Source organism: Mauremys mutica, chromosome 1 (assembly GCF_020497125.1).
Source record: "Mauremys mutica isolate MM-2020 ecotype Southern chromosome 1, ASM2049712v1, whole genome shotgun sequence".
Lineage (NCBI taxonomy): Eukaryota > Metazoa > Chordata > Testudines > Geoemydidae > Mauremys > Mauremys mutica.
The window spans coordinates 308,005,929-308,029,492 of record NC_059072.1 but is presented as its reverse complement, the minus strand read 5'-3'; the positions used below and the strand labels follow the sequence as shown (position 1 = coordinate 308,029,492).

Sequence of the window (23,564 nt, the reverse complement as noted above, 5' to 3'; positions counted from 1 at the left end):
AGATGGTTGCCAGGCCGAACAGCCTCTTTTGTGTTATTGTGGAGCATAGATGTGATTTTTTTAACTTCAGCTTGGAGAAGCTGTGTTCTCCACTGGCAACTGTTACAGGAAGTGTTAGAAGTATGCACAGAGCAACAAAAGCATTTGGAAAGAGGGTGGTCATCTTATTTGTGCACATATATTCCAGAACAGCTTTTGGAGTTGATCCTGCTGAAATGTATCTTTAAAAGGCTTTCAGTTCATCACCTAAATCACTCGCATCAATATCACGCACGTCATGTGTCAACACTATCTCTAATGCCCTGCATTGCTGGTGTGGGTCTTCTTCAGGTACAGTGAAGAGTTTTAGAATATCATACAACATCCCAAATATACTGCTGTGTTCCTTGAGCTGCATGAAACGTTCAAATGACTGTATTGCATAATCTAACACCTGGATAAAGAATTCAACTTTGAATTGTTGTTTGGGGTCTCTTATGGGATTATCCCGTGCCTCGTAATCAAAATGTCTTCTTCGGTGACTTGTATTCTGGAACAGGTGGGAAAATAGCTTCAGGGTGAAGTTCCTCTGCCAACTTCTGTGCACTCTTCAGAATGGTTTTGAAATCCCTCATCTGACCGGTAAGACTGTAGGTATGACTTTGCTTTGTCCAGTTGTTCCATTGCTCCAGATATATCAAGGGCAACACCTTGGAGTCTCTTTCTTACAAGATTCATTTCAAACAGTATGTCACGCCACAACATTAAGTCACACAGAAATTTGAAGTTATGTATGTTTCTGGTGATTCCATTTCCCTCTGCCACTGTTCTCCCATGAACAGTTCCTGTCATAGCATTATCCTCCATAATGGCAACTATGGCATCATCTATCTTCCCAATTTGGTGTTTGATAGGCTTTATCGCCTCCACTCGACTTTCCCATCATGTGGCACTCAGTGGTTTCAGTGTCAGAGAGGATGTTCCCAGATGTTGCTTCAAAAATTTGCCACCGATGAGTTGATGCAGAGAAAGATACATAGATGCTTTGAATTACATTACAAAATTCAGCAGCTTCACTAGAAGCTGATGCTGCATCACTGACCACCAAGTTCAATGAACGAGAACTGCATGGAACAAAAAAAGCTCAAGAGTTTAACTCTCAGATCTGTGTCTGCACTCCTCTGTTCTTTCCTCTCATGTTGGCACCATTATCGTAGCCCTGACCTCTCACGTCAGCTATCGCAATTCCTGTATCTTCCAGCTTTTTAAGAAGCACATTTGTCATACCAGCTCCTGTAGTATCATCAATGTAAATAAATTCTAGAAAATGCTCTCTGACAGTCACCATTCCAGGGACATTTTCACTAGGTTCTGTTGTTGTTACAAAACAGACCATTAAAGTCATTTGTTCCGTATGGCTGATGTCAGGTGTGCAGTCCAGAATAACAGAGTAATATCTTGCTGACTTCAGATCTGCCACAATCTTCTGTTTGACTTTTGTTGCCAGTAACTGTGTGATCTCATTTGAATTGTTTTTCCAAGGTAGTGGTATGTACACATTTCTTGGGTGGTGACTCTTCTTAGATGCTCCTGAAGTACAGCATCAAACTCAGCCATCAGCTCCACAATTTTAAGGAAGTTTCCATTGTTTGGCACATAAGGCTGATCTGAAGTGCCACACAGTGCTAGATTTTGGGTAGCAAGCATTCTCACAATGGCAATGAGCCTTTTCAGAACATTTTGCCAGTAAAGAGACTCTGATGCAATCTTCTCTTGCTGATCATCTATGGTGGCCTTTAACCTTTGTCTCATCTCGAGCTCTTTCCACCTATGGAATGCTCTCTGGTGATTTGCTGCCTTCTCATGGCATGCCAGATTTCTAGCCAGATTTTCCAATCCTGTGTTCCTGTAGAACCCAATGTGGCTGGAACATTAGACTGGAAGAGTTTGCAACAAAAACAGTATGCAGCATTCTGGGTTTTTGAGTACATAAGCCATGGCCTCTCCACTTTGTCACCACTGGGGATTTTACGCCACTAATGTGTTGGATGGAAACTTCTATTTTTATTGTCTTTGGGGAACATGAAGTTATTCACTTGCTGTGGCCCATGCAGTACAAGGAAGTCCCTCAGGCTACTGCTCAAGTGGGTCCACAGTCCTGGATCATGTAGACTTAAGGAACTAAACTCAGCAGCAGCTGTTTCTTGCTCTTCCACCACACACTTCTCTGATCTACACTTTTCTACAGGAATGTGCATGGTTACATCCATTTGAGATGGAGATATGGATGCTGCAGTAGCTGCTAGCTAACCTGCACTCTGACTAACTGGAAGATCAGGCATCTCCTCACCACTCACATCTTCACTGGGGCCAGAAGGCTCACTATGAACATTTGTGTCTATGTATCTCAGGAGAGCTCCTTCCTGCTTCGATAGAAAAGCTTCCTTTGCTTTCTTTCTTTTTCTGAATGTGTTTTCTTCTTTCACTCATGACTGCTGTTCTGTGCCAGCTATAGTGGCTCTCAATACTCAATTGAAGGGGACAAATAAGCAGGCTGGTAGCAGGGCCTGAGTGAGGGAAGATATCAGCATCTTAAGGGCCTAACTGGCTCCTACTACTTCAGTTGACTGCCTGTTCTCCTCAAGTGGGTTCAGGAAAGCAGCAGGAAACAGGAAGCTCCCTGAGAAGCTGGTGTTAATCAGTCCAGGCTCCTGGGGGTGCTAAAGAGGTACATAAGAGGCTCCTCCTCCTCTCTCTCCCTGCAGATGCTCACGACGTCCGTGGCTCCCCCTGTCAACTCCGCTACCGCCATTCGCGTTGGTGGAGTTCCGGAGTCGATGAGAGCGCTTTCGGGGCTCGATATATCGCGTCTAGATGATGCGATATATCGATCCCCAAGAAATCGATTGCTACCCGCTGATATGGTGGGTAGTCTAGACGTACTCTAACATGGCACACATTTTGGATGTTTTGCAGTCCGCCATTTACACATCATCAGCAAAACCAGAGCTATTTACTCAATGAACTGGTGAATGATTTGAAATAACAAATATATCTGAAAATATCATGAACTGTTTATGGACAACTTGCAAACATGGGGAAGGTGGGGGGAGAGAGAAAATCGGCTAAATGACTTTTTCTCCAATAATTAACCTATTTTTCCAACATATCCATAAAAATGGGAAAGGAGAATTCGTATAACCTGTGCATTTTGGATAGGTCCTTTATCCATGTTAGTTTTGGATCTGTGTCCTTTTATTTCTCTCTCTTCCCCCTCCCACCCCCGCATTGCTGATCTGGCAAATTCCTCCAATATTTCAAATATTCAACATTCAGAGACCAAACAGATATAGACCGTGACACAATGCAGAAAAGACAGCTTATTCCACTTCTTTTTGGTTCTAATAAAGTGAAAATCCCACAGCACATTGAGTGTCAGTGAGATTAGAAGGGGACCTTAAAATACTCTGTGTATACATTTGCAAACTAGAGTGAAAATAACTTGACAAATGCTTGATTCAATCACTGCATAGGATTGCTATGCCCTTAGGCCAGGCATTTAACAATTTTCCATAATGGAGAGATGTAGATGAAAAAAAACACCAACTAACTGCATCTTGCAGTATTTAACATACACCGTGTAAAAATATTCAGCATTTAAAAGCACAATTAACTTTCCGCTAACTAACAGATTAAACTTTTTTTGTCAACTTGAATGACCCTTTCCCCTAAATTAAGCTGCCTATTTAGTGCCCTTAATAAATACATAGATAATTTAAACCATATGGCTGCAAATTGAAAACATGGGCTTTTGAACTATGTATTTTCTTTCTCATGTTGGAACTTCTCCCTTGAGATATGCTCCAGTCCCATGATTATGTAAAAGACAAATCTGTGTATCTTTTTGATTACATGTTTTACAATATTTTTTTTCAACTACAGTGTAGTGTATGCTTCTGAGAGACATATTCCATTGACAGTACATGATACCTCCAAAGATTTCTTGATCCATTTATCAATTCAAAATAATGAAAAGAGGATAATATTTCTGTGAAAAGAACTAGTTTTAAAAGAAGCTTGACAGAGTATGTCAATTAACTCTACAGAGAAATTGTAGAAGGGGAAACTTACTTTCCTCTGTAGCATTAGAATTCATAAAAAAATTTTACACTATCCTTCAATGAGGAAAATATACCTAATTTCCAGCTTGCATACTGTATGGCTTGAGCTGAAGAATTTGACCCTAGAGACTATATTCAACTACTGATTTAAATTGTAGTCTTTAGAAAATAATACGCCATTCACTTTAATTAATATCAACAATCATGGAGTCTGTCCATTTTAAAAAAAACACAACATGGAATGTAAAATTCAAAAAATTTCTTTGCATTTTTTTATGTATAGGAAACATCAAAGGAATCATCTATTGGAAGCTTTGTAGCCTTAGACTTCTTTCATTTTGATCCAATAAAGGTTCACAGATAGTTTTTGCTAGTCAGTGGCCCATGAGATACAACTGGCCCCATCATTTTATCCGCAGTCAGAAGAGACACAAGTGCTCTCCTAGACCATTTTACCACAAACAGTCTTTAGTACTTTATTCCTCAGAAACAAAATCCTGGGGTTTGCTTTCCCTACCACTGTTGCGGATTCCTCCTGCTGGAAAAGCTAATAGTTGAGAGTCCTCTCCCACAGTAGGTTGCAGAATGCCCCTTTTAGATGTACATTTTAAATCCCATTTTGTACATCATTTAGCCCTCGTCCATGTTTGAACTAGCCATGTTGATGCATAGGATACTGTCATATTTGTTAAATATTTTTGCCTTCAGCTAAAAAGCCCAGCTGTCCTTTCAAACAGAGATGTCTCAACCCAAAAAGAAAGGAGTAAGTTTTGCCTGGTAGATTTTCACAGGGATAAAATGTATTTAACGTTTTTCAATTGTTCCACATAATGTTGCATTGAATGAATTTGTCCTAGTGGTCTATTTGACATTCTCATTATTAGGGAAAACAACCCCAAAAGCCCAATTGTAGGACAAAATTATTGACATTGGTAGAGTTTCCTCTCGTGTGAGAAACATAGAATAAGGGCATGCATGGAATCATGAGTATTAGTCTGAGCTGGTGTGTGCGAGACAGACTGTCTGAAGTTGGAAATCAATTGTATCATGTAGAAAAGGCACTTTTTGAGACAGAGGCACTCAAGCTTATCAGGGTGTCTGTATATACTACTAGTTTGTGCATCCATATGATTGCATGCAGCCCCTGGATCAACAATGCTTCTATTTGATTGATATTACATGATTAGTTTCAGTGAATTAGTAGGACACAGTGCACTGAAATATAATAGTAGAACATTACTTCTTGGCTCGTCTGGTAAAAACACAGATGCAGAAAGCAGCATTTTCTGTACTATATTCCCAATGAACAATGCTGTTTGTTCATGTCACCACTGTGTAAAGGTATTATCTTCTCCTCCTAAAAGTCCTTCCTCGTCACTCACTTATACTGTCATGTCTATGGTAAATAGCCATTGATGATATTTAGGAGGTGGCCCTTAGGGCTTACTAATATTATTATTATTTATTATTATTATTTTTGTTATATGAATAAATTGGGACCATCCCACTGTGTGTAAATAGCAAGTCTATGTAACAATCTGATCCTATCATTGTTACATTTGTCCTTCCTCCACTGCTCCCTCCATTTGTTTTACATCCACTTGTTGAATCTTGTCTTAAATCAGGCCCCCATCCAGCAAACAGATTTGTACACACAGACCCTGAACCAGTGCAAAGTCCTCTTTAAAGCATGAAGTTCTGCATGAACAGAAAAGCCTGTAGGATAGGGGTCTTAGGTCTGGTCTACAGTAGGAAATAAGGTTGGCATAAGTACAACACTCAGGGGTGTGAAAAATCCACATCCTGAGTGACACAGTTAAACTCACTTAATCCCTGGTGTAGGAGGTGCTAAATTGATGGGAGAATCCTCCTGTCAGCCTCTTGGGGAGATGGAGCATTTATGCTGACAGGAGAAGCCCTCCCGTTGGCATAGATAGTGTCTTCACTGACACAATGCAGCAGTGCTACTGCGCCTCTACAGCGTTTTACGTGTAGACAAGTCCTTAGACTGGAAACTCCTCAGGGAAGGGAACAGCTCTTCCTATGTGTTTGTACACTGCCTAGCGCTATTCACTTAGCTGAAGTTGCGTATCTTAGATCGATCCCCCCACCCCAGTGTAGACCAGACCTTAGTTACATGAATCTGGGGGTATTACTCTTTCCCAATTGCACTGCCAGTACAAATTGTGATCTTTGCAATCCAAAATTCCCTTCTCAGCAAATATCCTGGTGTTAAATTTGTTCACAAGAACATGAAAAGTTTCTGAACTTGGTCAAGTCTAAATTCACTTTCGAATGCAAATGAATATTTGTGGGAATGTGTTTCCACTGTGCTCTGAGCTATCATAAAGATGCTTGGAGACTACTTTAAGTTAACTTGTTACCAGCACTTAGGCAGCAGATCATTCTGGGTCTCACTGACCTGACCTCGGCCGTAGTTTTGAGGTCATTATTTTCACAAGGATGAAGTGTTCTTAAATACCTTCTTGGATGTACAAGCATTAACAGGCGTTTTCCAGCAGATCTGACTTAGAACACAATCATAACCGTCTATGATTTTAATAAGCATAGTTATTCTGGATAATGGAAGAAAAAACTCATGCTCTCTCCCCTCTCTGGAGTTCCTGACTCTGTGTCCCCCATCCCTGGCCTACAGTCTTATTTGTTTTGAGTAACTATGGGTCCTCCAGACCAAAGCCCTGGGATCCAAATACCCTCAAACTATGGGAAAATTTGGATCCAGATCCAAACTACATTGCTCAGGCCCATCGCTTGTTTTGAGCAGCCCCTTTTATACACGACTTGCTCTTTCAGCCCAACCACAGAGTGCCATACAGCGAAGGCATCTATGGTTGCCCAGATCTGAATGTGATGACAGATGTGAATGTAACTAAAAAGTGAGAAGAGAGCCAAATGAATGTTAAAATAATTATTAATCTTAGAATTAGAGGGGTAGTCGTGTTAGTCTGTATCCAGTTTGCAGATGATACTAAACTGCTCAAGATAGTTAAGACCAAAGCAGATTGTGAAGAACTTCAAAAAGATTGGGCAACAAAATGGCAAATGAAATTTAATGTGGATAAATGTAAAGTAATGCACGTGAAAAAAATAACCCCAACTATACATACAACATGATGGGGGCTAATTTAGCTACAACGAGTCAGGAAAAAGATCTTGGAGTCATCGTGGATAGTTCTCTGAAGATGTCCACGCAGTGTGCGGAGGCGGTCAAAAAAGCAAACAGGATGTTAGGAATCATTAAAAAGGGAATAGAGAATAAGACTGAGAATATATTATTGCCCTTATATAAATCCATGGTATGCCCACATCTCGAATACTGTGTACAGATGTGGTCTCCTCACCTCAAAAAAGATATTCTAGCACCAGAAAAGGTTCAGAAAAGGGCAACTAAAATGATTAGGGGTTTAGAGAGGGTCCCATACGAGGAAAGATTAAAGAGGCTAGGACTCTTCAGCTTGGAAAAGAGAAGACTAAGGGGGTAGGGGGTATATGATAGAGGTATATAAAATCATGAGTGATGTTGAGAAAGTGAATAAGGAAAAGTTACTTACTTATTCCCATAATACAAGAACTAGGGGTCACCAAATGAAATTAATAGGCAGCAGGTTTAAAACAAATAAAAGGAAGTTCTTCTTCACGCAGCGCACAGTCAACTTGTGGAACTCCTTACCTGAGGAGGTTGTGAAGGCTAGGACTATAACAATGTTTAAAAGGGGACTGGATAAATTCATGGTGGCTAAGTCCATAAATGGCTATTAGCTAGGATGGGTAAGAATGGTGTCCCTAGCCTCTGTTCGTCAGAGGATGGAGATGGATGGCAGGAGAGAGATCACTTGATCATTGCCTGTTATGTTCACTCCCTCTGGGGCACCTGGCATTGGCCACTGTCGGTAGACAGATACTGGGCTAGATGGACCTTTGGTCTGACCCGGTACGGCCGTTCTTATGTTCACAAAAATGAGGAGGCCGGTGGCACCTTAAAGACAAACAGATTTATTTGGGCATAAGCTTTTGTGGGTAAAATATCCCAATTCTTAGATGCATGGAGTGAAAATTACAGCTTGCATGCATCTGTAATTTTCACTCCATGCATCTAAGAATTGGGGTATTTTACCCACAAAAGCTTATGCCAAAATAAATCTCTTAGTCTTTAAGGTGCCACGGGACTCCTCATTGTTTTATTAATCTTAGAGGAACTTCAATGTAAATTCATTCCAAAAATTCTCTTTGGGTGTGCCAATATTTTGGTGATGGATGCCAATATAAGAATACAGATGGAAAAAACTGCATTAAAACACATCGCTCTTCCGTACTCAATGGCCTATCATTATAAAAAATAGCTTCAAAGTGTAGGAATCAAACAGTGATCTATACCAGGGGTGGGCAAACTATGGCCCGCAGGCCGGATCCAGCCCACCAGACGTTTTAATCCAGCCCTCGAGTTCCCGCTGGGGAGTGGGGTCTGGGGCTTGCCCCATTCCAGCACTCCAGCTGGGGAGCAGGGTCTGGGGCCGCTCCACGCGGCTCCCAGAAGCAGTGGCATGGCCCCGCTCTGGCTCCTATGCATAGGGGCAGCCAGGGGGCTCCTCTCTGCACGCTGCCCCTGACCCAAGTGCCGCCCCCGTATCTCCCAATGGCCGGGAACCACAGCCAATGGGAGCAGCAGGGGCGGTGCCTGTAGACAGGACAGTGTGCAGAGCCTCCTGACCGCACCTCCACATAGGAGCTGGAGAGGGGACACGCCACTGCTTCTGGGAGCTGCTTGAGGTAAGCACCGCCCAAAGCCTATACCACCTCATCCTCCCACACCCCAAATCCCTGCCCCAGCCATAATCCCGCTCTCATCCTCCGACCCTCTTGATCCCAGCTGGAGCCCACTCCTGCACCTCAACCCCCTCATCCCCAGCCCCACCCCAGAACCCGGTACCCCCTCCCACATCCTGAACTCCTCATTTCTGGCCCCACTCCGGATCTTACACCCCCAACCAGAGCCCTCACCCCCTCCTGCACCCCAACCCCAATTTTGGGAGTATTCATGGCCCATCAACTTTTATTCCCAGACGTGGCCCTCGGGCCAAAAAGTTTGCCCACCCCTGATCTATACTGTCACCAAAGTGTCTGCGTTCTTTTGTCTGTGACTAAGCTTTTGCTTTACACTCAGACTATTTCAGTTTGGCTAGATCGTCCAAAAATATCACATTTTGTTTTATCAGGATAAAGTGACTCGAGAGAGGACCCAGCCTCTGAACACCTGTCCCCTGTATGGTGTCTCAACGTGGGCACCCAAAAATTGAATCGCTATTCACTTCTGAAAACTTTAACATTAAAGGTTGAGATCAACATCTTAAATTGCACCCAAAAGTGAATCGGAAGCCAGTATAGCGTGCAGATCACAGGTGCAATGTACTCCATGCAAAACAAAACCAAAAAACCAAACCCCACTCAGTAAACATTCTGCACGACTGTAGCTGATGCTTCTGAGTGCCCTTCAAGTATAGCCCCATGTAGAGCTCATTGTAGTCAGCTGAGCGACAAGTGACAAAGGCATCAACAGCTGTTGCAAGATCGTGCATCTGAGAGAAGTTCTTGCTGATCACAGATGAAAAAAGTAATTAGATTCTTAATACTAGAGGTTGTCCCTCCACGCCAGAGCTGAGGTACGCTGGTGGGGAAGGGAAGCTTGTACTGCTGTTGGCTATCTAACCTCTGTTTTGTGGATAAATAACATTTGTGTCTGCAGTGCTGCCCTTTCATGAATTTTAAATTCAATTCATAAAACAGTACAGAGACAACTCCATGTAATGTGGGTGGGGATGATGTGAAAAAAAAAACAACAAAAAAAACTTAAGAGTTGAAAAAAGCAAACACTATGAATCAAATTCATCCTTGGTGTAAGTTCATTGCTGTTAATAAGGATATGCCAAGGATGAATTGAGTGCTTTATGTTCTGCTCCCTGCTTTGAACCAAAACCCTGTTTTGAAAATCAAATCTTACAAAACACAACAGGAAGATAAATCTGGATTTCTTTCAAGACACAGAAAGTGAAGACTCTGTAGCAAGTCCACTTTCTATTATAAAACAAGCTAGAAAGTTCAAGCGAGGTGAGTGAGTTTAATTTGAATTGCATATTGCAAATAGATTTAGTGTGTTTTGATTTACATTTCCCCTAGATTCTAGTTTCCTCTTGTGCCTTTATTTGAAGGCTGTATGAATTTCCTAGCCAGAATGGTGGCCTGCCTGTCTCTTGCTGGAATTGGAAACAACATTTTTATTTAACAAAGGGGAAATAAAGCCATTAAATCTGATTTTGCTTTGAGTGTCTGACATAAAAAACACACACACGGGGACCAGCTGCATCTTCACTCCTCAAACAGTCTCTCAACACATCTGTCTGCCTCACTCGAAAGGATTATCTTCTTGTTATGACTAGTAAAAATGGTTATCAAATAACAAATAATGGTTCAATTCTAAAGCTGTGGGTTTGAAACGTTGAGAGTTTAGGTTGCTAGATAACTTTCTGCATCAGATACTGAAACTGGGACGTTTCAGTGAGGGCTCTAGGTTTTCTACACGCTATTTGCTGATTCAATTGAGAAACCCAATTTCCAAAGTTGGGCATCTATATTAAGCACCCAATTACATACTTAGGCATTCTAATTATCACTTAAACACTTGAAACAGATGTATAGGAATCATATTGCATTTGAGCAACCAAGTGTGGAACTGGGTGCCTGGACTTATTTGCCCAACATTGGAGAAACTCCTGTAGTCACATAGCTCATTGTGAACCTGGGGTGGAAGGGAACAGACAGATCTGCAGAAATCAGAGCAGGAAGATTCTCATTCTCTTTTCAGCATTTGCTTAATATGGTATCTCTGATTTCAATAGAAAGGCATATATTTTCCCTTACCCTGGTGCACCAGCAGGTGACCAAAAATCAAATGGTAATAGCCCATGCAATTTGAGCAAAAATTATGCAAAAGTGTCAAATCTCATCATAAATGTGTTTAGCATGAACTCCTCAATCTCACCCCTCCACCCAAACCCTACATTTGTTCAGTAACAGGCAAAATTAAATACAAATATAGTATAAAGACTTCACTATTTAAGTGGTAATGCTATTATCTATTAAAGGAATATTGATATAGCCACTTAATAAGGATGTGTGAGAAAAGAGCGCTTTTGAAATGTTATTAATTCTTTATACACCTCAAAGGCTCAGCACTTTTACTTGTGGTATGTATGACTCACTACCAGTGGTCACCCGTCTAGCCTCTGAGCCTCTCCATTTTTATGTTTTTTACAAAGATAATTAGATAGTAGGGTTTTATTAAAAATCAGTTTTTAAAAACCATGTTAAATCCTTAAGCAATGGAATTTTGGATGAATGCATTGGGGCTTAAAAGGGTTAAAACTACACACGTAATAATGATACTTAGCAATTTTCATCCCTAGACCTCAAAACACTTTACAAAGGTGCGTAAATATGATGATCCTCACTTTATAGCTTGAGAAATTGATTTACCAGTCACATTGTCAGTCTTTATCTGGGCCATGACTAGATGCTAGGTCTTCTGTCTACCAGATAGGTGCCATGTCCACTCCACCACACCTCCCTATTAAACAGCCATCATTAAGTTTTAGCTTGACAACCAATCACCAGTGATGTCAGCAAGAAATCTGACATGACCTCCAGCACTGTTGCCATCAACATGCACAATGCTATCCATTTGCACAATTTAACTTGGACTTCACAATTTAAAGAACTCTAATTCTCTTCCCAACCTTTATGAGAAACTTGGCATCTCTTCAGCAGCGACAGGACATGGCCAGAGGTGAAATCAGGAGAAAGAGAAGCAGACAGTGCCAGCTGCCGTCATTCTCATTTTCAGTGTCCTGTACAGGAATTGCTTCAAAATGTCATAAAAACATCCTGTAAAGATTTCGTCAGTCTTATTTATTCAATTGCAATTTTTCCTTATTAATCACTTACACAGACATGATAAAATAATACCACATGTGGTTATGACGACAGTGCTCTTCCATAAGGCATTCACCCCAAAATGCACTAAATCCCACTTCCCCCTTTAAAATATACATAAATAAAACTGTCCAACCACCTTTATATACACAAGGCTAAGAACATGGAAAAGTTAAGGCAGAACAAGGTCATAGGAAAAGAGGAGTGCCCAGCCTTTGAAGTGGTATAGAAAGAATTAGTATCAAGTTTTAAAACTCCTGTTGGCTCACCCCATACTCCCCATCTCAGTAAGTGTCTTTTATATTCCTGCATAAAACTAGAAAGATCCGCAAGCTGCAAAGTCTGGAATCTGTGGTGGGTTGGCTTCCAGAGCATCCCCTTATGGACCAACATGTCACTATTCAACCTGCCTGCACAGGGTCTCCAATGGCCAGCCACCACCTCTCAGTGTTGTAGAGCCTTAGCTTTCCAGCTAACTCTCCCGTCCCTCTTTTTCTGGGGGCACCAATGTTCCAAAACAAGAGACAACAAGGAACTCCAAGAGAGTCCTCTGGCAAGGCTTAGGCAACCTTCTCTTCAGGGCCTGTCTTCAAACAAATGATCACCCACTCAGTCTCCTCAAGCTCAGTCACCTCCCACACTATCCACTGGGAGGCTCATCTAGATGCAAGCTGTCTTAGATGCCCAGCTGCATACAGACTTCTAACACAGGGTTTGCTCTCCTTCCTTGTCAGCCCTCAACTGACCTAAGCCTTCTTCTTCTAACTCCCCTTTTGCTGCTTGACGACTACTCCAGGTGTAATAGGGCAGGGCTGATTAGGCCCATAGGCCCTTGTTAACTCTCTCCTGGCCAGTGCGGGGCTTGTCTCCCCCCTCACACACTCCAAAATTCAAATATTCAGATCTGGGAGGGGGGGGGGACACAAAAACAAGCATAGGAAAACCAGTCTTGTCAACTCTCGTGATTTTACCATGTGTCTTCATGGCACTTAATGTTTTCCTTAAAGTCCCAGCTGCTGGAATCGAGAGATTGAGTGAGAACCTGCACTTTGTTTGTTTGTTTTTAAAAGGGTAAATATCTAGTTCCTATGGTTGCAGAGGAAAGCTTTGAAAGCACAACTTGAGTGCACTCTAAATGCTTGGAAACCAGAAGGTAAATAAACAGAATCCCAAAATTTATTTATTAAAATGACAAAACAAAAACCCTCATGAATGTTTGGTCCCAACTCCCGACAGGAGCAGAATCTGGATGTCAGACCCACACATCTGAGCCAAGTGCCATGATCTACGCAAGTTTCTGTTCAATTACTGTATTATGTGTGTCATCTACATAGCTATGTAATTTACTATTTTATTCTGTTTCCAGGTAGACAGACTTCCTGCCTCTTTGCTGGGGGATGGTAATGTTGGCAATTCAAGGTGGATGATCTTACCTAATGAGGGACTCACCTTGGGCACTCTTCCTCATGAAGACATTTGTTCCATCTTTGTTTTCTTTTAGATGCTGGGGGAAAAAGCAAAGTCACCAAGTGGGATTTTCAAAAGGGCTCAGTGTTGGCTTACCTCTGCTCCCACTGAAGTCAGTAATAAAACTCCTGTTGACTTCAGTGAATGAACAGTTTAGACCAACACTGAATGCCCCCCTCCCAGGCAACACTTTTTGGTTCTTTGTGTACTGAAAACACTAACTGGAAACCTTGACAAAGGAATAGATTGAATGCCATGTGTGCTGAGTGGAGGGAGAAGGGAAGACAGAGAGATGCTCAGAAGAAAAGATGAGTAACCAGAAATGGTGCAAAGGAAACAATAAAGAGTGGAGACATTTTGCTAAGAATTCAAATGAAGCACATGTATAAACAAAACCTGCAGGTGAGCTTTTCCCCCCCCCTCGTTCCCCAATTCTATTTTAAAAAGTTAAATTCACACCTCGGCTTGACAGACTCAGGACTAAATGTTAATTACTGAACTCACTAATGGAACAGGAGCAGTTGGGAATTGTAGGGATACTCTACGGGTTTAGCAGATGAAGGGTAAGAATAAATGGTCAGTTTTCACAAGGGAGAATTAATAGGCAGCAGGTTTACAACAAACATAAGGAAGTATTCCTTCATGGAACACACAGTTAATCTGTGGAACTCATTGCCAGGGGATGTTGTGAAGGCCAAAAGTGTAACTGGGTTCAGAAAAGAATAGGTACGTTAATGGAGTATAGGTCCATCGGTGACTATTAGCTAAGATGGTCAGGAATCCAACTCCATGCTCTGGGTGTCCCTAAACCTGTGACTGCCAGAAGCTGGAACTGGATGACACAGGATGGATTACTCAGTTATTGCCCTGTTCTATTCATTGCCTCGGAAGCATCTGGCGCTGGCCACATCAGAAGAGAGGATACTGGGCTAGATGGACCATTGGTCTGACCCAGTATTGGCATTCTTATGTTCTTAACTTCTCTCTACAAATTCCACACAGCTAAGTAGCTGCCTGGAAATTTGCCTGGGACTAGACAGGAAGGAGGAGGGAAAAAAAATAAATAAAAAATTACAAGATTGTATTTTTTTATTTGTTGCTGTTGTCTTGACTTCTGGGTGTGGTGGGCTCTCTCTGAGCTTTGCCTTATGTGCCTGTAGAAACAATGTACATATTCTCTGGGCAAAGGTTGCTTTTTTCCATTTCACTGCAGTGTCATAGTTATAGATTTGTTTTGCAAAGAGTGTGGGTATTTGGCAGTTTAGGTACATAAACTGGGTGTGGTCACTGTAGATGGACTTTTTCTGCATGAAGCTCTCTGTGGACTGATAATGAGTTCTCTTTTAGCAAGCACTGAGCAATGGTACTGTGATTCTGAATAGGATTTTAGTTTACGGGCCCCTTAGCCATTAGAGCATCCATTTCCTCCGCCTTGCCCCCAAAAGATTTTTAGGCTTGCTAATATCTGGTGACCAAACCCCCCCCCACAAAAAAACAACGCCCCCCCCAAAACCCTACTCAAACCAAAACTGAAGACTTGGCAATGGGAAACTCAGAAAGATACAGACAGGCTCAGGCACAAAGAATTCTTGCAAGCTTATGCCTGACCATGAAAGAAGCAAAGAAATCCCACACTCCACCATAGCATCAGACACTAACTCACACCACACTGAACTATTTTTGATCTTGAATCCCCTTGCTAGTCCAACGTGCCTCCACTCCCAGAACACAGCACCTCTTGCAGGGAAAAACTATTTGATAATTTCTCTAAGAATACCATCCATGTCCAAGAAGGATTCCCAGGGTGCCAGCACCCATAACATCGACACAGGTCCAAAAATACAATACCTTCCTATGACAGAGTATTGCTAACAGCTTCAAACTGGGCTGAGTGGAAGCCAACACTGTAGTTACTTAAAACGCCCAGGGCACTGGGTGTGGTTGAGGAAGAAGGGAGCACTTATACCTGTTGCTAGTCTGACAAATTACTGAGGTTATTAGTTCATCAGCTGGAGAACCCAGGAAGAAAAGAAAGGCAGGTTAAAAGGCTAACCCGGGGAACAGAAGGGTGCTCTTAATAACTGCTGCTAGATGACTAGAACTTAAGAATGAGACAAACAATACACACATGTGGTGAGTGGACTTTTGTGCTGCTGAATTCACTGGAAAGGTTTATCAAACATGGTTTTCCTGGAGGGGAAGCAGGATTAATTCACAAAAAATGGAAAGGTGAATGCATATGTAACTAACCCCATCCACATCCACCTCCACCTCCACCTCCAGACACCACAGTGAACAGTGGGATTGAACCCCGGACCTTCAGCACCAAAAGGTCTTTAACCGCTGAGCTAAATAACTCCATTAGCTATGAAAAAGTAACAGGCTGTATAGTTGCAGGAGCCATAGACTAGCAGGAGATGACATGATTGCATGCACTATACCACTGTATTATAGGCAGAAATGAAGTCTGGCTTGAGGCCTCTGAAAATTTGGCCCACTGGGTTTAATTACATACAGTATTAGAACTTTTGTTTCCTTTTAACTACAGAATAATATGAAAAAATGGAGACTTTTAAAGTCATCTATAGCACTTTATAACAAGATACCAAAAACCCCCTCTTCTGTCTTAATGTTAGTATTAAAACGTGGCTGAATGGTTAGTTCAGTTTACAAATCTGAGAATACTGCAGTTAGGAAAAACATACAAGAATATATACATTACAAGAATATAGACATTAAATTGTTATATTATACCTTATGTTACATGGAGAGTCTCTTAAGTGAGAAAAGACCAGCTATAGAGCCAAGAAACTCTACACTATAATGGTGCTAGTTCTCATTTTCTTTCAGTATAACCTCATTTATCTGCAATGCTGCAGGAAACAAAAATTATTGGACAAATGGGTTTGGATAATCAGAAGAAATCCTGTGGAAGTGATTCATGCAAAGACTGGAACAGAAGGGAGTTTCACATTTTCAAAGGTCCAGATAAGTGGGGGTTTGCTGTGTTACCTACTTAGGTTTTATTTTAATTAATACATGAATTATTGTTCTCAATTTCCTATTCAAGTATCATTATCTTTTGTAGGTCATCAAAACGGAAATCATGCACATTTACAACAGGTTTGCAATATAAGCAAAGAATGAAAAAATGACACTGGGGCAGGGTTATGTATAACAGTTTTTCTGAAAGTTGTCTACACTATTCTCTTACTCACATCACCTTCTAGCTGGACTTGATCAAAAAAAAGACTTCCAGCCACAAGAAACCATTCTGTTGAATCAAGAAGGTCTGTTGCATAGTGAATCAAAATAATCAAGAAATCCAGGCTGCACATCAATGATTTATATCATAAGCAGAGACAAAAATGCTATTCAATTTTATTTTATGGCAGTGTAAAAGCAAAAGGAGACAATGCAATGGGTATTTCTATGTTTGCTCCAGCTGAATATGTACAGTATCTTTCACACGTACGCAAAATACCCTGAGCCAACTCTCTACTGCCGATTTGAAAAAGCAGGTCCATGCAAATATCTACCATTCATACCACTAAAACATGAAACACACCAAGGGTTAATTCTTCCAAGTGTTCCAAATAGTGTAGCTTCATTCAAGTCATACTTGTTTACACCAACTGAGGATCTGACCCAGGACTTACAGAAGTACTTTAAATAAGGGGCTTTTGCCCAGAGAGATTAAATAGAGTCTTAATAACATGGGGCCTGATTCTAGTCTCAGAAGAGTAAATCAGGGGTAACAATTGATTTGAACAGCTAAACTGATGTAAAGTAAATTCAGACTCAGGTCACATGATTATGCTGCCTTGTTATTGTTCTGATTGCTGTTGTCAAATTGATAAATTTGGGGTTTGTACTTAGTTCCCTCTCTTCATTTAATTTACAGGTTCCAGTTGGGTTCATCTTCCTCCACTCCAAGGTCCTCAATAGCCATTCTTTGTCCTCACTGTTCTTAACTTTCCCATTTCACTATTCCACTGAAATTACATTAGGAGTGCCTGTGTTGCTAACTCATTCCCCTGGGAGAAGGCCAGAAGATGGATTGCTCTCATTGAAGTGCCATGGGAAAAGGGGAATTTTAGAACAGAACTTGACACATTATATAGTTCAAACAATATGGCAGGGGTGGGGGGGGAAGCAAAAAGACATGTAATAACACAATACCCACTGCCTGCTTCCACCCACTGAAAACAGGAAAATACAGTACCAGACTTTACTGGAAATGACCCCATCTATATGTTTATTATTAATTATTTGTATTGCAGTAGCAATGAGAGTTCACTACCTCGTTTCCTGAAGACTTGTTTAAAAGACAAGTTCCCTCCCTATGCAGTCCTCTCGGCTGGAATCCCCATGTCCTGCTTCCATTGCCACAAAATGATCAGTTCTTGCATGAATGCCGGGAGTCTTCCCTTAGCTTCTCTCGATTTTTGACAAGGGCTGATGTATTGGCAGACGAGTTACCTTGCCCTGCTTCTCTAGAAGAGGAGACTGGATCACCCAATAAAAAACTGAGGGTGTCCAGTGAAAGTTTGTGAAGGCAAACAGGATGCCTCCTTCACTGTGCACCATGTTAGCTGCACTGCTCTCAAGTTTCACAAGACAGCAGCTCTCTTCTGCAGACCTTCTGGAGCATGCCGATTATGCTACTTCAACGGTTGCACATTACAAAATTATTTTTTTCCCTCTCTTTAAAAAGGGGGAAATTCCAGCAAAAACACTCTGATAAGTAAATGTTAATGTCACATAGCATAGGGACAGTCAACTTGAAATCTAGTCAATGTTTAAAATTGTGTTAAAAGATGCTTCAAGTACTATACCTACCCAGAGAGCTTTAGCCCACTTTAGTGGTTTTACACTCATCTCTTCCTATCTTAAAAATGTTTTCTCCCCTTATTGCTATATGAAAGACCCACACAAACAACTACTGTACATGGGGAAGGGGGGTACAGTATAGACAAAATGATGTCAAATGCTTAAAACAAAAACAGGGGGAAATAGAAGATATATTTTCTCTGGTCTTTCAGATAGGATGTTTCTTATAACAATAGCAGAAATTCAGAGATAAGTGTGATTTTTAAGTTGATGGCCTCCTTCTACACACTCAGAATTGAGGAAATGACAAAATTAATAAGCAAGGCCCTACTTAACTTGCGATATTGTAGAAATTGCAGATTCCACAATATTAGGCTTCCACTGCAATTGTGTCAGTCAGGCAGCTGACAGCAGGAACTCAGCCCTCAGCCTCACGCATGGCTGATGGCAAGAGTGGGTTTTTTGAATTACCGCAAAGGTCCATTACTACTTTTCCACAATTCAAGGTAAATTGAGGGATGATTTAACAGACCACTTCATCTGGAATGGTTCCTTAGAATACGCGTTAACTAAACAATCTGTTCCACCTTGTATGTAGCTGTGACACAGAGTACCTTTTCCAGACCTGAGGAAGAGCTCTGTGTAGCTGGAAAGCTTGTCTCTCTCACCCACAGAAGCTGCTCCAATAAGATATATTACCTCACCCACTTTGTGTCTCAGACAAAAACGTCTTTTTAAAAGATTAAGGGATGATGTATGAAGTTTAGTCTGTGAGTTGCAGACAATGAATAACAGACTGTGGATACTATACTGACAGTTCGCAAAGGGCCTGACTCAGCAAAAATAGGTTGGGTTTCTGCATTGATGGGCCATGTTTTAAATGCTCACTCAATACTGAGTAACTCAAAAGCCATGGGGTGGGGGGGCAGTCTGTGTAAGTTGAAAGAGACCCTAACCAATGTCTCCTACCCTGGGTGCGTGGAAGGCAGTATACAAAGTAGGAGAAGAAGCACAACTATGAACATGCTCAGGGGTCTGTAAGGAGTAGGTGGCTGCTTAAAGACATCTACCTTCCTTCCCTCCTCTAGCAGCCTCTACCTGCACCTAAAAAAACCACCAATGGAGCTGCAGGCTCAGGAAGCTGCCCACTTACTCAAGCTCCTCTTCTATTCAGCTTTGCTATCCTGGCCTGTGAGAGAATACAGGCTGCACAGCATGATGGAACCACCGGCAGACCCCCACCATAAACACATGGTCTGACTAGCAGAGAGATCTCAGGGGAGTGAAAGGCCACAGAAAAACAATAAAAAAAAGTCATTCACACTAGAAAGAAAGGGAGGGAAAGAGGAGCACATGAAGGAGAAACAGGAGATGAGACCATCATGGATGAGAAGGAGGGAGAGAAAAGGGACAGAAAATAGTAGAGATGGTGCCAAGTGTGCTGGAGCATGGTGTGAGGGGACATGGGGAAGAGATCTGTTAATAGGAACCAGGGAAGGGGCTTCAGCAAACCAAAGGTTCAGAACCACAGCCCTAAGGTCACTTCCCTCATCACTTCAAGTGGGCTCCTCCATAAGCCTCAAGCAAACAATCTTTTGTTTTTACTGTCATCATCTAGTTATCTTCTATGAATGCATACATGATGCACCCGCAATGATGTGCAGTGGGATAAAGTTGTGATGGCCACAGAGTTGGGATCACTGTGTTGCTCATGAGTGAAATATTCTCTCACACACCATTTGTGGTCTTTTGATTAACCATTTGTTTTAAAGTTTTTCCTTGTAAGTAGTTTTCAGATTCAGAAAAGCTTTCAATAAGCATTCTGGCTAAGGGTAAACTATTAACACATTCCTCTTAGAGGCAATAATAGGGGTAAATGTTTGCCTGGCTCATTTATTAGAAAAACATGAAAAAGTAACCAAGGACTCTTTAGTGAGTTTCTCTTTATAAAAGCTAGATTCAGTAATGATTCTATCTGGCTTCCATGCACAATAACACATCCAAGGCAGCCCATATCACCAAGGATTAGGAGGTTTATAGAACGTAAGTGGTTTCCATTGTGTGCAGAGAGTGGACCAGATCCTTGGCCCCATTCTGCCTGCTTTGTTGAACTGCTCCACTGAGGCGAACCAGCTGGAAATTCAGCAAACCTGCCCATCTGAGGATTCCCCTAGCCTGACAGAGGGAATTCCAGGGTGGTGTAGAGCCAGTTTATCTATGCTACCAGCCCCTCCCAACAGATGGTGTAAAGTGTGTACCCAGGGAATAGTGGGCGCGTCCTGTGCTCCCTGGATGCTTCCTTGAAGCTGTTGGCTGCTAAGCATAACTAAGAGGAGCCCCAAGGCTGCTGTAAGTTACTAAACTCCAAGAACTGGACCAAGAAATGGGGAACAGCAAAGGTAGCTTAAAGTTCCTCCTCCCTCAACTGCACTGAGCTTATCTCAGCTGCAGCTCAGGATGTAGCCTGAGAAGTGTTTTTACAGATTGACTTGTAAAATCCCAAAGGAACTGATTCTGCTCACATTGAAGCCAATGGGAGTTTTGTCATTGACCTGGGAGCAGGAACAGGTCCACAATGGAGACAAAGAAAGAAACAAACAGCCAGAATTATTCATTTATTGCCTGATCAAATGGTCCAAACTCCTCCAACTTGTCAATGAACTCTTCCTACTTTTCCTCCATTCAGCCTACTGTACTCCAATCATTTGGAAGTAGTAATTTGCTAAATAATAAGTCAAAAATTAGAGACACTGTATATACATGATAAAGCAGAACCTATGCAACAGAAGAATGCATCTCGCCAGTATTTTCCCATTCCAGAGATGGATTCTGTAGAAGCCCCTGTACAAGAAACTCTGCCTACAGTAGAAATACTTTTATCCTCTCCAGAGGATGCAGCTTTAATATTTCTTGTTTTTCCAAAATATTAGCCACAGTAGCTCATTTTGCAAATATACCTCATCATACTCAGTTAATTCATCATTTTTGTTGGACTCATTAATCTCCACCTCCGGTTTCACAGATAACACTACCATTAAATGTGGTTTAAGTAACATGCAGCAAACCAGGAATATTTTACATATTTCAGAAGGGCAACATAGCAATGTCCCACCACATTTATCCGGGCATTTACATCTCATTTTCAAAATGTTCTTTCAATTACTGATCTAGGTGAATTTAAACTATCAATTTATTTCAGAGGGGTGAAGTGGGACTGAGAAGATGGAATTATTGCTTAGTTTTTCAGATTTGTTTGACAGTTTTATATTTGGATTTTAAGTCCCATTAATAGGACTTTCCTCAGGTGAAACCTCAAATGTCATCAAGGTATTTGGCCTCTAAACATTGCTTTTAGCTTTCAGATCCCAGCTGGGTTGTTTTCTGGCCAGGCAGTGGCAAATCTAGGCCCCCTTGTTCTGAGAAGTGAGATGTGTTATATTTACCTCTCCTCAAAGCTAATGCTTGGGTTAACTTAGCTAAATGAGTATTGATTCCCATCTTATATATCAGAGGTATCAAACATCCAGCCCACAGGGTGCATCTAGTGCACATGACAATTTTAAAGTTGTCTGCATGGCATGTTCATGTTCTACGGAGTATCAGTTTAAATTTTTTTTAAAAGTGCACATAAAAAGCACTAGCAAAGTCGGTACAAACTAAAATTTCATACAGACAATGACTTGTTTATACTGCTCTATATACACTTTACGCTGACTTATTTTATAATTATATGGTAAAAATGAGAAAGTAAGCAATTTTTCAGTGATAGTGTGCTGTGACATTTATATTTTTAGGTCTGATTTTGTAAGCAACTAGTTTTTAAGTGAGGTGAAACTTGGGAGTACGCAAGACAAATCAGACTCCTGGGAGGGGTACAGAAGTTTGGAAAGGCTGAGAGCCACTGATCTAGTTCATAAGGCCTAGCTATATATTTTTGCCTTTTCTAGGGAAAGAGTGGTTTCTTCACTGAGAACTTCTCTCTACCTTGGGAAAGTTTTTCTGGTCTTTCAGCATTTCAGCACCGTCTTCACAGCCACAACCTTAAGTCATGTTCAAGAGACTGATACCTTGCGCACACTCATGGAATCTGTATCTAGGAAAAATTTCTGTCCTAGGCATTTATAACTCACCTATCACATCTACTCCTTATTTATCAAAATACGTTTTCAGTGGCTTGGAAGTCTGGTTGCTGATAATCCATGTAGTGTAGATTCTCTGCCTTCTTCCAACTATCCTCAAAAATAAGTAGCTGCGCTTTTTCTTGTTCAAACTTGGCTCCATAGGGAACAGTCAAGTTGGATGATTTTTTTCCATGTTTCTGGAAGGCCGCCAGATTCTCAGACCAGTGTGTAGGAGAGCCAAAAATATCCATTGTCGTGTAGGGCTGCATCTACACGAGCAAACCTCATTGCTGCAATTCACTGCCTGTGAAGCTGCAACAGTGGCTGAAGCAGTGGAAAGCTGTGTGGAGATGACAGGAACTGGGTGTTCTTATCTATCCTTAATTATACACAGCCTGACAGTAAATGTTTGTAGTGTTATGTCTTTTTAAAATCACGCTAATGGTCATAATCGGCCTTTGTGTAAACAAACATAACTCCTATTGATTTCAGATAGGAGATGCACCTACAGACTGGTCCAATGATGGCAGGCCAGACTGATCTCTGTTACACTGGTGTAAATTCAGAGTAATTCCATCAAACTCACTGGAGATATTATGGATTTACACCAGTGTCATGGAGACCAAATTCTGCTTCTTTGTATGCACTAGGAAAAAGGAGTCACGTTGACAAAGGGGGTCAACCTTTAGGCTGAGTCTTCAGCCTAAAAGAGCATATGTTGTTACTAGACCTCTATTTCCAACAGGTCCTTCTATTCCAAGCACCACCACCACCTGTCCAAAATTCACGGTCTTTCTGCAGCACTGGGTGCTTCACAAGGCATAGTGTGAATAAACTCATGAGCTTAATACAAACTAGACACCAAGACTAGACACCATTTTTTTTCACTGCCTAGGCTATACCTGCAAAGGTTCTGTAGAAAGCAAGAACCGATGAAACCTCTATCCTTATCATTTCAACTAGGAGCCAGATCTTTTTTCCAAAACTAAACAGACACTTTATGCGGAATGGTTGAGATTCCTGCTCATGAGCATGATTG

The 23,564-nt window shown here is 41.4% G+C and overlaps 1 long non-coding RNA gene across 1 annotated transcript in view; it reads right to left on the bottom strand.

Annotated features, from left to right (window-relative positions):
• Positions 1 to 23,564, bottom strand: part of LOC123360084 — a 54,433-nt gene that overhangs the window by 18,666 nt on the left and 12,203 nt on the right. The window contains exons 2-3 of the long non-coding RNA XR_006575964.1: positions 13,554 to 13,608; positions 11,909 to 12,019 (exon numbers count right to left, since the gene is read on the bottom strand). This is a non-coding gene — a long non-coding RNA (uncharacterized LOC123360084). The remainder of the gene's footprint in view (positions 1 to 11,908; positions 12,020 to 13,553; positions 13,609 to 23,564) is intronic.